General features: G+C 42.2%; 1 protein-coding gene across 9 annotated transcripts in view; it reads left to right on the forward strand.

Annotated features, from left to right (window-relative positions):
- The window catches only part of GAB1 (GRB2 associated binding protein 1), a 113,938-nt gene that overhangs the window by 35,489 nt on the left and 65,314 nt on the right, over positions 1-13,135 (forward strand). The window contains exon 1 of one of the 9 annotated variants that reach the window (XM_081077745.1): positions 6,590-6,662. The exons of the other annotated variants lie outside the window; for them this stretch is intronic. The gene's annotated coding sequence lies outside the window, so the exon portion shown is untranslated. Of the gene's footprint in view, positions 1-6,589; positions 6,663-13,135 lie in introns of those variants that run through there. 9 annotated transcript variants of the gene reach the window in all.

Raw genomic sequence — 13,135 nt, forward strand, 5'->3', positions numbered from 1 at the left:
AATTATATGGTTCCCTTGGATACAACCCAGAATATCCTAGAAAGCAGGTGGTGCCCATTCTGCAGTCATTTCCCAGACATCTGGTCCTTCGTTACTCATCTTTCTCTGCACAAAAGAATCCAGAACCACTTGTAAGACCAGAAAACCCAATGATCCTTGGAATATTGTTAGTCTTCTTGGAGGGACATTTGATTACACATTCCCTCAGAAGGACGGAGATGATATTCATGGCTGAAGAACAACTCTCGTCATTTTGGTTGATTGAAAACATTTTCCTAATGTAAGTGAACTTTTCTAGCAGAATTGATCTATGTACAAACTTGCCAATGAAGTCTTCTTCGTACTATCTGCTGATTAAATGAAGTTTTGGTACCTAATGGATCTTTTCAAGAACTTGTGGGCTTTTGCCAGCTTCAGTATATCTTGTAGTATCCAAGCCCTGACCTTTTGTCACGTTTTCTGTCTCCTTCACTAGATGGTAGCACCTGGAAGGCAGGGGCTTGGCTGATTCATCTTGCATCTCAGCATTGATCATTCAGGAGGTGTGGAGGAGAGGAAGAGGGAGAAAGGGGAAGAAAGGGAGCCATGGAGAAGCCCTATTGCTTTCTGCTTCTCTTTTAGGAGTTGAAGCCCTTGAGCTGCCTGTCTAGGAAAATGAAAGGTAGTCAATACTTAGGAAATGGCCGTCACAATTTTCGGAAGATGACAAGTCATTGCGTTTCCCAAGTTTGTTCCTCTACAGCGGGACATCTCAACCTCCGCACTGTTGACAGTGCTGGCCTGGGTGAGCCTAGTTGCAGGGCTGCCGGTGCGTCGAAGGATGTTTAGTTAGCAGCTTCCTTGGTTTCCACCCATTAGATACCAGGAGCATACCCCACCCCCAGCTGTGAAAACCAGAAATGTATCCAGACATTGCCGAAGGTTTGGGGGCAAGACAGCTCTCCCGACCTCTTACCCCTTGAGAACCACTGCTCCACAGCATTCAAGTCCGGGATAAATGCAGACCAAAGAAAACAGCAAATGATAGACATTTGGAGTTAGAAGGAAAGTTAGAAATCATGTAGCATGTTGTTTCTCCTGGTGCTCCCCACCCCACACCCACTCCAACACACACCACCATTTTGTACCAGAAGAAACTATGACCCAGGGCAATTAGTGGATATAAAAAAGAAAAAAATTACATGTACTTGAGGTAATACTGATTTTGGACTGTAGGCTTCTTTGTTTTAAGTTTGTTTACAGATCATAAAACTCTGTCCACTTTCAGGCAACTCAAAATAAGAAAACACAAGCTTATGGAAATAGAGAAGGAGGGGCTAAGAATTCCTGTCACAGAAAAACTAAAGGCAAGCACCACTAAAACAAGAATTTAACTTGTATACTGACTGTTTTTCAGATTTAAAAAACATAGTGTAAGTCATTAGAATGAGTAACTCATTAGAATATGGCTGGATTTCTGGCACAACCCTGTGGAGCTGTATAGGCTTCCTATTAGACTATCTTAAGTGCTTGTATCTAAAACAAAAAGAGAAGGAGAAGGAGGGGGAGAAGGGGAAAAGGGGAGAAGGGGAGAAGGGGAGAAGGGGAAGGGGAAGGAGAAGGAGAAGAAGAGTATTTAAAGTACAAATAGTTTGTCTTTTTCAAAAAATGACTTGCTTTTTATATCTAGCTCATCAAGATAACGGCCTACTTGATGAGATATCTCTACTGTAGGTTATGTTTTATAAGGACATTTTGTATCTTACTAGTAAGAATTCTCACAGAGAGGTAAGAACACTAAATTAAATATTAGCTGCTTGTGGTTATTTTAAGACTCATCTCAATAACGAAGAGAATTTGGTTTCTCACACTTTGTACCTTTCGATGACAAACAGCTTTAAACAGGTTCTTGTTGTACTACATAAATTACAGAGGATCCGCAGACTGAGACGCTTTGGGATTGAAATGAGGCAATTCAGGGTTGCTCATGCATGTAAGCTGCCTTTTGTTTTGATCCTTTTGTTTTAGTCTGTCTTTTTCAAGATTCTGCTGGAAGGACTGTCCTGAGTGAGGACACAAGAGAAAATGGCAGGAGACTGAGCCACCAGGTCCACACAATACCTGCTCTTTGAGGTAGAGTGAAATCCGACTGGCAGGCTTCTGTCAGAGCTGTAGGTGGGGAGTGTCTTACTGAGATTCCATCTGCTTATTCCTTCCTGTCGTTTGGTTTGGTTTGGTTTAGGCATAACACAGTCACCTCTGAACTTACACAACAGGAATGTTCCTGAAAAATTGGACAAATCTATTTGTAATGAATCAAAAAGCATTAGGAGAACTGAATTGAATTTATCCTAATGTTCTGGTCACCTATGTGCTTTAATAGCCACAGTGGTCCCAAGCATGCTCCGACTTAGCTTTTATACATCAGCTGGAATTTTTTAAATTTTAATCTTCTTAAACCTGGCACCTCGATCCTTAATGAAAAAACTTTCAACCATGTATGTTGATGATGTGTTGAAAATTCATAACTGAAAACCTGCCATCCTGCTTTTAAAAGTATTTGAAATCTCTTGGCTGTGAGATGTTTTTCTCAGAACAATTCTTTTGGAGGACCTCAAAAAGTTAATTATTCTGGCAAGACATGCTTTCTGAGCTTTTTGAATCATTACAATATTATGCTGATTTCTCTAAAGAGTGGATTCTGACTTGAGTAACTGTAGAATCTTGGCAGATATGAGCATGTCAGATGTCTTGGCACAGTTTAGGGGCAGAAGGGGACTTTCCCACTTCTTTATGTAATCCACAATCATAATATGTGGGAGTTTTATGAAATTTCTTCTTTTATACTGAAATGCTTAGCTTTTCATACCGTACTTGCAGCTCAGTGAAAACAGGCTCTGTGTGTGTCTGTATATATTTAAATGAAATGAGAAAGAAAAGTGAAATCCAAGAAATTCCTTCAGTTTGCAGTAGTGATTATTTTTAGGCCACGTTCATGTGTTTCAAAAGATCTCTTTTAAGTCAGTTGATTGGAACTTGGAACAGAGCTCCCCATAGAAACTATAGTGTAGCATATGTGTAAGTTTCCAGGCCAGCCAGCCCTCAAACTTACTTAACACATCATATGCTAACCTGCTTTGCAGTACAAGGGACAATGATATGTAGCTTATTAAACCACTAATGATATTCAGCCCGTAACCTGTTTCAATGCTAGATATTAAGTAAAATTGAACAATTGGTTAAAAACAAATAAACAATTTTGTTTGTCTTAAAAGGTGAGTTTGGAGGGAAAGTAGTTTTACAGACTTGATTGGGGGGCGTGGAAGAACCCCAGGTGGGCCTGATGATGTGCTGCTTAGCACTTTGAGTGTCTTAGCTAATTATCTCAGCCTCTCGAGCCTCAGTTTCTTCACATGTCATGAAGTTGTCGTGAGGATCAGAGCAGAAAGTGTGTGTGAAGGGAGGGGATTTGTAATCTGTAAAGTTCTATACAGATACACAGTGTAAGTTCTGATTCTTTCCTTAGTGATGAAAATCCTGTGACCTGGCTTTTCTTTTTCTTGACAAACATGCATTAGTAGCAAAACTCTTTATGCTTAACAATAATTAATAAGGTCCCACTTAGCTCATAGACACAATAAATGTTATCCTAACTAAGTTGGAAGATAGTAACATTTGCTTTATTGAGACAGTTTGTTGGAATTTCCAAAGTAATCTCCCCCCCCCCCCCACGCTCTCCCTCTCTCCCTCTCTCACGCTCTCATTTTTCTTGTCTCCAAATCTCTCCTGTTCTTTCCTTGTCTCAGTATTTCTTTCTTAACCACCTTCTCAAGTTTTAGGTTACACATCGGGCTCACTGCAGGCCGGCCTCCCTGTGGCCGTGGCCTGTCTCTGACCTGTGCTTCTGGCCTCAGACCAGCTCCATGCTCTCGGCAGACCCTGCAGTTGATGAGCTCCTTCTAGGAGCCCCCTTCTGCGCAATGTCTCACCAGACACCAAACAGATGCAGCCTGTCTGGGCGGAACAGCCTTGCAACAGTATTTTTGATGTGACAGGACTAGCCTTGGGCCCTGAACCAGGAACAAAACTAGAAGTGTGATGGGCCTAATCCCCCAAAACCCAAGGAGCTTTTCCGATAGCAGTCGTGTTAGGAAAGGAAATGAGGACGCGTGGCCATCACAGAGGAGAGCTTTCCGACTCCCTGCCTCATTCTTTGTGGCAGGTGGGGGTGTGGACTACTTGTGTACATGTAAGATTGACAGTAACCCACCAAACAAAGAGGCAGATTGAAAGAGGCTTACTAAAATATTGTATTTGGTGTCAAAGTTATACATTTAAGGACTAAACAGAATAATAACATTTAATATTGGAAGGGGCCTTAGAGATCAGGAAGTACAAAGTATTTATTTTTTTGCAGCAGAGGAATCTTAACCTGGACAGGTGAACTGATCTGCAAGGGTCTTGTGCCATCCAATCCTGTTTCCTGTCATGGCAGATCTTTATGACACCACATCTGGGTCTCGCAACCCCCTCTTTGCCCTGAGGCAAACCAAAAGTTGCCCTGATTTTGCACAGCTCTGTGCTGAGATTCTAGGATCTGCCTAACAAGCCACTAAAGACCAGAAAAGAAGTAGGAGGTAGTCTGCCTCACCACCTCTGATTCCCTCCTCCCAACATGGGGGTAGTTAGTAATATTGATTAAGCAAGGCAATTTGTAGGAGCTGTGGAAACAAGCCATATGACACAGTTCCTGCTCTTTTGGAACTTACGGTGCTGTATTATCTTACATCATTCTAGGGAGTCAATTCTGGACCGTAAGGCACCCACTGGACTGGATATTAGTGCAGTGGGTTCTAGTTGTGTTTCTTCCACTCGTTCTAGTTAAGACTAAGAAAAGATCATTCAGTTCTTTGGCCTTAGTTTTCTTAGCCATAAAATGAGGACATTGAATTCTTAAGCCCTGTATCTGTACATTTTGTGTGTTACAGTTTCATGATACTTTTTCATTTTAATCATCAGGCATTTGATCCCTGTTATTCTTTTTATTTCAAGAAATTCTTAGCCAAGATGTAAACACTAAATAATTTCTTTGCTGCTGTGATAGACAACTTAGCAATTTATTGAACCACAGGCTAATAAAGAAGAGTCTGGAAATGTGTAACGGTCCATTTTTTTTTTCAATTTTAAGGCAGAACTAGATCCCAAATCTGTGTAAGATAACTTGGATTATTATACACCTCATTAGGTTTGTAAAATAGTATATACCTGCTTTTGGATATTCAAAGACGTAAAAGTAAATTAGAGGATGATTATTGTAAAAGAGCTTTTGACTTTACAAAGGGATTTGACCACAGAATTCTTTTCAATAGTGAGTTCCTGTAGTACATGTAAAATGTAATATGGTTTGCAGAGGCTTAGTTTATGTGCATCAGAAATACACAGTTGGTCATATTTATACCTCATGGTTCTCTGCAGCAGTGCTGAGCATGTGCCCACCAAATGTGCTTTCTGTTACCTAAGTGGGAATTTCTGTGGGTTTTGTTTTGTTTGTGTTTTGCTGTTGTATTAGAATTTCACTGACCTTTCTTCCCTCACTCTCCATGTTTCTTCCATTCGTTTGTAAAACAATTAGCTCAAATATGGGAGATCATCTCTGGCTGTTGGATGAGTCGCACACTTAGGGGATGAACCTGTGACGGGGAGGGAGGATGCTTTGTGTAAAGGCAGAAACACAGACTCCGTACAAACAGACGGAGATTCAAATGCCAGCACTGCCTCTCACTAGTATTCAACAAGGTACTTCACACATCAGAATCTCAGTTTTTCATCTGTAAATTGGGAATAATAATAACAATAATGCTGATACCACATGATAGATGAGAGCATTGCTCTTTTCTGAAGGGGCTGACAGAAAGCAGGCACGCAATGAAAGGTAGCTTCCTGCTCTTCCCCTCCAATCCAGGGAACAGCCAGAAAGCAGCGACAAAGTGGTAGCCCTGAGAGTGGCAGTAACCATGGCATCCCCAAAGGTTAGGCACACAGGACTATCTGCACTAGCAAGGCTTCCGTGGGGGGTAGCCCGGTGTCATGATGAAGCCCTTGGCCTCCAGATCCAGACGGCCTGTGTTCAACGCGACTAGTTACATCATTTTCGAAAAGTCTTGTATCTATTCGTGCCTCAGTTTCCTGATCTGTAAACTGGGGCTGACAGCACTTACCTCATTGGATTGTTGGAGAGCCCCTGTGTCACTTTGCGTGAAGTGCTCAGAACAGCCCCTGGCACAGAAGTCTCTGTGTTACTACAGTCTGTCACAATGAAAACCTGTTTTTGTCATTTGAGTTTCATGCAAACTTTAAAAGCATGGCATGGAAGGCTCTATAAAGAGAACTGATATTTTCCATTGAGGAGGCTGTTGTTTCTGACCATGCTTGGTGAGCTGCTTTACCAGGAGATAGATTTTGCTCTTAGAAGTCTGCACCCGTCTTTCATCTCTTCCTCTCTCCCCGCATGTCCCCTCTGTGCAGCTTTTGTTATTAATGTGGAGCAGTTGAAGTCACTGAGTTGGGCGCAGGCCAGGCAGGCGTTTCTGTGGGCACATATTACTTTCCTAGACTGGTCATGAGCTGGAGGATGGAAGTCAGAGGTACGGGGAAGCTGTCCTCGTAGGCAGCCTGCGTGAAAGGTGTGTTTGCCGTCCTCTTCACGTTCATGCTCAGAGATCAGAATCTTATTTATTGTCATAGTGATGTTTTGTTTTCTTACCCTACAATCTTCATCTCTTTCGGCTTGCTCTTTAGTTAGACAGACTAATGCTGTTTTGTTACGTGTCTTTCTCCATTGTTGTTTCATTGTTGAAAATGTTCTCTTCAGTTAAATATTTATTTAGGGCAGGTACATTTTCTCCATAAAGCTGTATATTTCTGTAGGATGTGTGCCCATACACACACACACACACACACACACACACAAACACTCACACACTCACAGACAGACACACATACATTATTCAGTCTACGTTGTCTTTTTGTCTCTGTAAATAAAATAACCCTGTGGAGAAAATATTTAGTGAAAAATAGCAAGTGAAAGTGTGTTTCCCTTAGGAATAGTGTAATTGGAGAACACACTTTTATTTTCTGCTCTGCTTTTGTCTTTGGAGCTTGGGAAACTAGTTTTTGTTGTTTTGGAAAAGCAATGGAATTTTATCAGACATTTTCCTGAAACTCCCTACCTTCACCTTTTCCTGAAATGTTTCTTTCAAAATCCTGTTTTCTTCTGTTAAGAGGTTCAGTTCCATCATTTAAAAAGTAAAGGAGCTTGATTAGTTTAGGTGTTTTCGATAATCTGTTGACTTTCTAAAAGAAGAGGCTGTTTGTCTGAGAGATCGCACTTGGAGGGTCATGTGACCATTAGTGTGAAACTTGGGGCAAAGATTTCTTAGCTTGAGCCATTATGACTTTTTTTTCAATATCTGCAAATAAATACATAGCCTTGGACTCTATTGTGCCTTGGGACTGGGAGTAGGAGATACTTGCTCTGGTTTTAGACTTTATTCTGATTTTTATTCCCTAATTGTGAGACTTTTCTATGGTTTTAGTAACTCCTGTTGTAAAATAGAAACTGATTCCTAGTTGATTTGAGCTACTGCTAAATTGTGACATGCACGCATTTCCTTTTAATTTAACAGGTTTTTTGTTTTTTGTTTTTCTCTTTTCTCAATTTGAAAGCAGTAATTGTGAATTAGGATTCCTGGAAATATTCTTCCATAATGATATCATAATGATATGTCACAGATGTCTGAGTGCTCCACACACTCCCCGCTCCGTTTTTAATGTCAATTTAGTAAAGATAAAACGTAGCTAATAGCTGTTTGTTGTAATAAGCCTGAACCCTGTCCCCAGTGGCTCCGTTTCTCCATAGGCTGCGGTACTTCACTGATCGTTCTGAAATGTGCCTTGTAAGAACACTGAGACTTGCTGTGCCATTTAATGTGTGAGTTTCTGAGATTTGTATACGCGATTTGGACATAAAATGGCTTGCACTATTTATTCCCCAAATCACATTCTGCATCCTCTTGCAGAACACAGTAAAAGGTGCCTTTAGTGTCATGATGTTCTTTATACAGTCTAGTTCCCTTAAAAATATATACTTTTATGATGTGTTATAGAAGGTTTTGAAAATGTTGAGAAGAAAATAAAAATCACCTGTAATTTTACCACTCAGATGAAAACTGCTGTTAAAATGTTGAGGTATTTACTTCCAGACTAAATCTCAGTGCATATTTATATAGATACATAGTCATTTTTTTTTATAATAAGAATGTCTATAAGCCTTTTTTGAAACCTGCTTTTTTTTTTTAACATAACAATATATGTGAGAACATTTTCCATATCTCAAAACATTCTTTGAAAATAGGATTTAAATGTCTGCATTTAATGTAGTTCAGCATCCATTACAGTTTGGCTCTGGAAGTCCTTAGAGATATTCATTTTGGTGGTGACGTCTTCCTTCCTAAATTTAAAAATAATTGGTTTTAAAAAGTAATTGAGAACATGTTAATTTTGTGCTCCACTCAAGATAGACTTATTTATTCTTTGCTACATTTCTGAAACAAAACATTTTTTTTATTTGGGGAGCAGTGTGTATTTCCAGGACTTTATTGGGGGAACAGTTTTTTTTCCTCAGGATCCGTCAACTCCAAGTCAAGTTGTTGTCCTTTCAATCTTAGCTGTGGAGGGCGCAGCTCAGCTCCAAGTCCATTTGCGGTTGTTCAATCTTAGTAGCAGGGGGCGCAGCCCACCATCCCTTGCTGGAGTCAAACCGGTAACCTTGTGGTTGAGAGCATGTGCTCCAACCAAATGAGCCATCCGGGCGCCTGGGAGCTCAGCGGCAGCTCGGCGGCAGCTTGTTGTCTTCATTCTAGTTGCAGAGGGTGCAGCTCGCTGGTCCATGTGGGAATTGAACTGGCAACCCTGTTGCCCAGAGCTCACACTCTAAAACAACTGAGCCACCCGTCTTTCCCAAAACGTTTTTTTATAATCTGTGGTATAGAAACAACTAAATATAATGCATAATTTTTAATTAGCTATTCATAGCTGATTAAGCAAGTGAAGTTTTCAAAAATCGACTTATGCTATTAAAAAAAAATCACACTATTTTTGAAGTAGCTCTTTCCTTTAAATTTGAAGTAGGTTAAAATTTTCACAAGTGAATTTTGGGTTCATCTACCATTCCGTGGGTGCCATTGACTGTGCCGTAATTTCAGGGTGAACTTGACTTTCCTTGGCCTCCAGGCTAAACAGGACAGGAGAGGCCAGGCAGTCAAGGAAATGGAGCCAGATGGTCCCCATGATAGGTGCCAACCCCCCAGCAGAGATGAATGCTACACCTGACAGCCACGGGTCAATGGCAGATGTCGGTGGCCTTGCTCACCCTTTCCTGGAGAGAAAAGAGGCCCTTCCCCTCTGCTGGAGTATTTTGAAACTGCTTTGCAGGCTCTGTTCAGCCTGGGGTAGCAGGTGTCCAGGCCATAAACTTGTAATGGGCCGTGGAGAGGAGGTGGTGGCAAAGCTGGGGCCCAGTTGGCAGCCCCTGTGGCTGTCTCATGAAATCCACATTCTGGCATTCTCAAAGCCTTTCAAAGGAATCTGGGCAAGTCATGTAACCTTGTGTCGTTTGGTTTACTTGGCTTTTAGAGGGGAGTAGTAATTAAACCAAATGGAGCCATCAATCAGTGGATCTTAGTGGTGCTTTTCAGTTTGAAAATTGAAACCTGGAGTCAGAGCCATCTCTAAATATCACCGTAGAATTGGCTCCTGTGGCTTGTCCTTGACTCGAGGGAGCTGGTTTGGGGGAAAGAGCGTGCTTGAGCGTCCTGTGTCCCTGAGTTTATATATTTGTGCGGCTACTCAGGAGCAGTATGGCTTTGGGCATGTTAATCTCTCTGAACCTCATTGTAAAAATGATTGTAATAATAATTGCTTTCAAGGTAAGTAAGAGCTTGTGTTTTATAAGTACATGACACAGAGTAAGCTTTCACTAGATATTAGTTCTCGTGATGATGAGAGATTCGTGCAGTCATCTGACCAGTGGGTTTACGACTGATCGTTGATCCCGATACGACAAAGTCTTTTCCCTTTGGGATCCCACCTGGGGCACTGAGCTACACTAGAAAATGTAGAGCTTCATCAACAGGTGCCCCCAAATGTACTGACCTAAGTTAAAAGTTGGGGGGCTTTTCGTTTCTCTTTCTAACAAAATTCCAGGCGCACCTTTACTGGCCCAGAACTAGTATGGGATCTCAATAGCTAAATTCCTTCCATTTTGTTTCTCTGCCATCCCGAGGGTGGTGCCCCGTGTTCACAGTCAAAGATGACTCAGCACGGTCTCTTTTCAGCCACGAGGAGGGGGGTGATCTAGAACTTCTACAGGTCATTTTCACTCACATCCTCTTAGCCAGAACAGTGTCACGTGACTGCAGTGAGCTGAATGGGAGGCTGGAAAATGTCATCTTTAGTGAACTAGACACCCTGTAAAAGCTTCTGTTACTATAGAACAGGAGTTGGCAAACAATGATCTGAGCGCCAATCAGCCGGCTACCTGTCATTGTAAATAAAATTGTATTGGAGCACAGCCACACCCATTCGTTGATGAATTGTCTGTGGCTGCTGTCACAGTGGAAGAGTTGAGTAGTTGTGACAGAGACCATATTGCCTGCGAAGCCTAAAGTAGTTACTCCCTGGCCCTTTACAGAAGTTTGCTGACCTCTACCATAGAAAAGGGGGAAATGAATAGTAAGGGAGCAACTAGTAGTCTCTGCCACAGTAAGGGACTTGGGAAGCAGGTGAGTCACTGCCTTGGAAAATGCAGAGTTAGGAGTTTGTTCTTAGGAAGACTAGTGACCCATGGGAGAGTGAGTTGCATGTGATGTTGGAGAAGCAATGTTGAAGGAAAGATTTGAGGAGCCTGGTGGGGGTGAAGGGTGAGGGTACAGAAGGTTGCTTATTGCAGTGAGCGTCCGTCTTTAAAGTGGAGCCTCATAACACAAGTACTTGCCCTCTCTCTGCAGCCCGCTCCTCTGTCTTGCTTTGACGCATGCTGCAGCCCCACTGCTACAACTGTGGTCAGAGGCTGTTTGCTCACTGCCCTCTTGCTGGTCCCCCAGACCTTCCAGGATAACGTCCTGTAGGTGTGGCTCTTATGTTGCTCCCCTCTAAGAGGCTTCCTGTGGGTCCCTGTTATGTGCTCCAGAAAGGCCCAGCTCCTTGGTTTGTCATTCCAGGTCTAGCCCTCTTGGCCCTAATCGTGATGTCTTATCCCGTTTCCTTCACAGTCTGACACACACACTGGGCTCCTGCCTTACAGAAACCCCTCATATCCCCTCGGCACTTCGTCATCTCCATGCATTTGCCACTGTTGCCTCCTTTGCCTTACTCTGTGGAAAGGCTTTGGAGACCGAGGACGGCGGCTGGCGCAGGGTGGCACCTTCACAGCTGGGGCACATGGGGTGCTGACTTCCTTTTGGTACCACCCACGTCTGCAGTACTTCCTTTTCCAGCTGGGTCCCTTCTCCCAACCCCAGGGTAAGCTCTCCCTCCTTGACTGCTTGTAGGGCTGTGTTTATCCGTTTGTGGAACTTGCTGCTTTCTGTGTTGTTCGAGTTATTCTGTGTATACTTCTAGTCCTGCAAAGACTGTAAGGTCTCTGAGGCCGGGCAGAGATCTGCCTGAGCTGTGCAGTCTTCATTTTCATCGTTCGCACATGAACATAGAGCTCTAATAATTGCATTGAAAATGAGTGCCACTTAAGGTCTTAACCCAGAGCAATTTTTACTAGTTTTTAGTGACAGAACACTACATCTTAAAAGTGTTTTATTAAGACCTGAAGTAGTATTTGAATGTAGTCACATTTGGAAGTTTGGAACAGTTCCTTGAAAAGCCCAGGCTGAGCCACAAGCAGATAGCACTTTAGTGAGGCATAAGGAGGGGCATGTGGACAGAACCCCAAGCGCAGGCGACGGGCCACCGCAGAAAAGCCATGTTGTCCACTCCCAGCGAAGGACTGAAGCATTTTCTAAATGCTGCTGCCAGAGACATACCCGACTACCTAGAAGAGCCACCTAAAATTACTCACGTTATACTCACGGGTGGTATTTTCACAGCTTCCTCTTCCCACAGTTGGTAATCAAATGTAAGAAGAGCTTTTCTTTTTATAGAAATGATTTGCCCTATGGAGTGCCAACTCCTTTTTCTTCCTCTGTCTTTTTAACCAAGCATGGAATGCGGAGACCAATCTAAATAACGAAATACCTGCTTATGCTGGCAAAGAATTCATGTTGTTTGCTCATCTCCTGTTAATTACTACCTAGTGCAGTTGGCAATGATATGGGGAAGCAGATGGATACATATGAATTTTAAATGTACATTCAGACCTTCTGAAAGGATTGGAAGGGGAGATGCTCTGTGGATACAGTGGTAAGGCTCCACAACTGTGAGTTCACAGGTGATGGTGAAAGCATAGACACAAACAGTGTTTATAACCCACGCTCCCCTTTGACAGGGCTGTCTGACAGGTAAGGACAGAAAGGGAAGGGTTTTCTTTTCTTATAGTGTATGTATTTTGCAAGTGTTAAAGAATGAGACAATTTATTCTGGAAATTTTACCCAACCTTCAGTTAGGATAAAAAACCATTACTGTTATGTGGAAGTTACTGCTTTATTCCTGTCTCCTAATTGTAGTTGTACTTACTGTTCTCTGTGTCTGCAACAGTACTCAACAGCCAGTAAGTGTTCAATATGTATTTGTTGAATGACAAATAAATGGACTCTGGCACGTCATTGTGAGAACTTTCTGGAAGAGTAAGTGGATTCTTAAGCAAAATGAGTTTTTAAGGGATCAAATGTAAAAATTTTAAAAAGCTCGCCTTTTCAATCCCTTTCCTCCCTTCCCCTAGCCAAACCCCTCTAGTACATATAGCCTGGCAACTCTCCTGGTTTGATTTTTTTAAAGTTGGGGAGGAGTAAAGGTGTGTGGCCTCATGTTACTGAAAGGAAAACCCCAAGGTTATGTAAGTGTTTCATCGGCCCTTTCATAAACATAATAGGAAACTCAGCCAAAATGAGTTGGTTTTGGATTAATCCTGTGTCTTACAGCACTCGG

The sequence above is a fragment of the Rhinolophus hipposideros genome (genome assembly GCF_964194185.1).
Source record: "Rhinolophus hipposideros genome assembly, chromosome: 16".
Lineage (NCBI taxonomy): Eukaryota > Metazoa > Chordata > Mammalia > Chiroptera > Rhinolophidae > Rhinolophus > Rhinolophus hipposideros.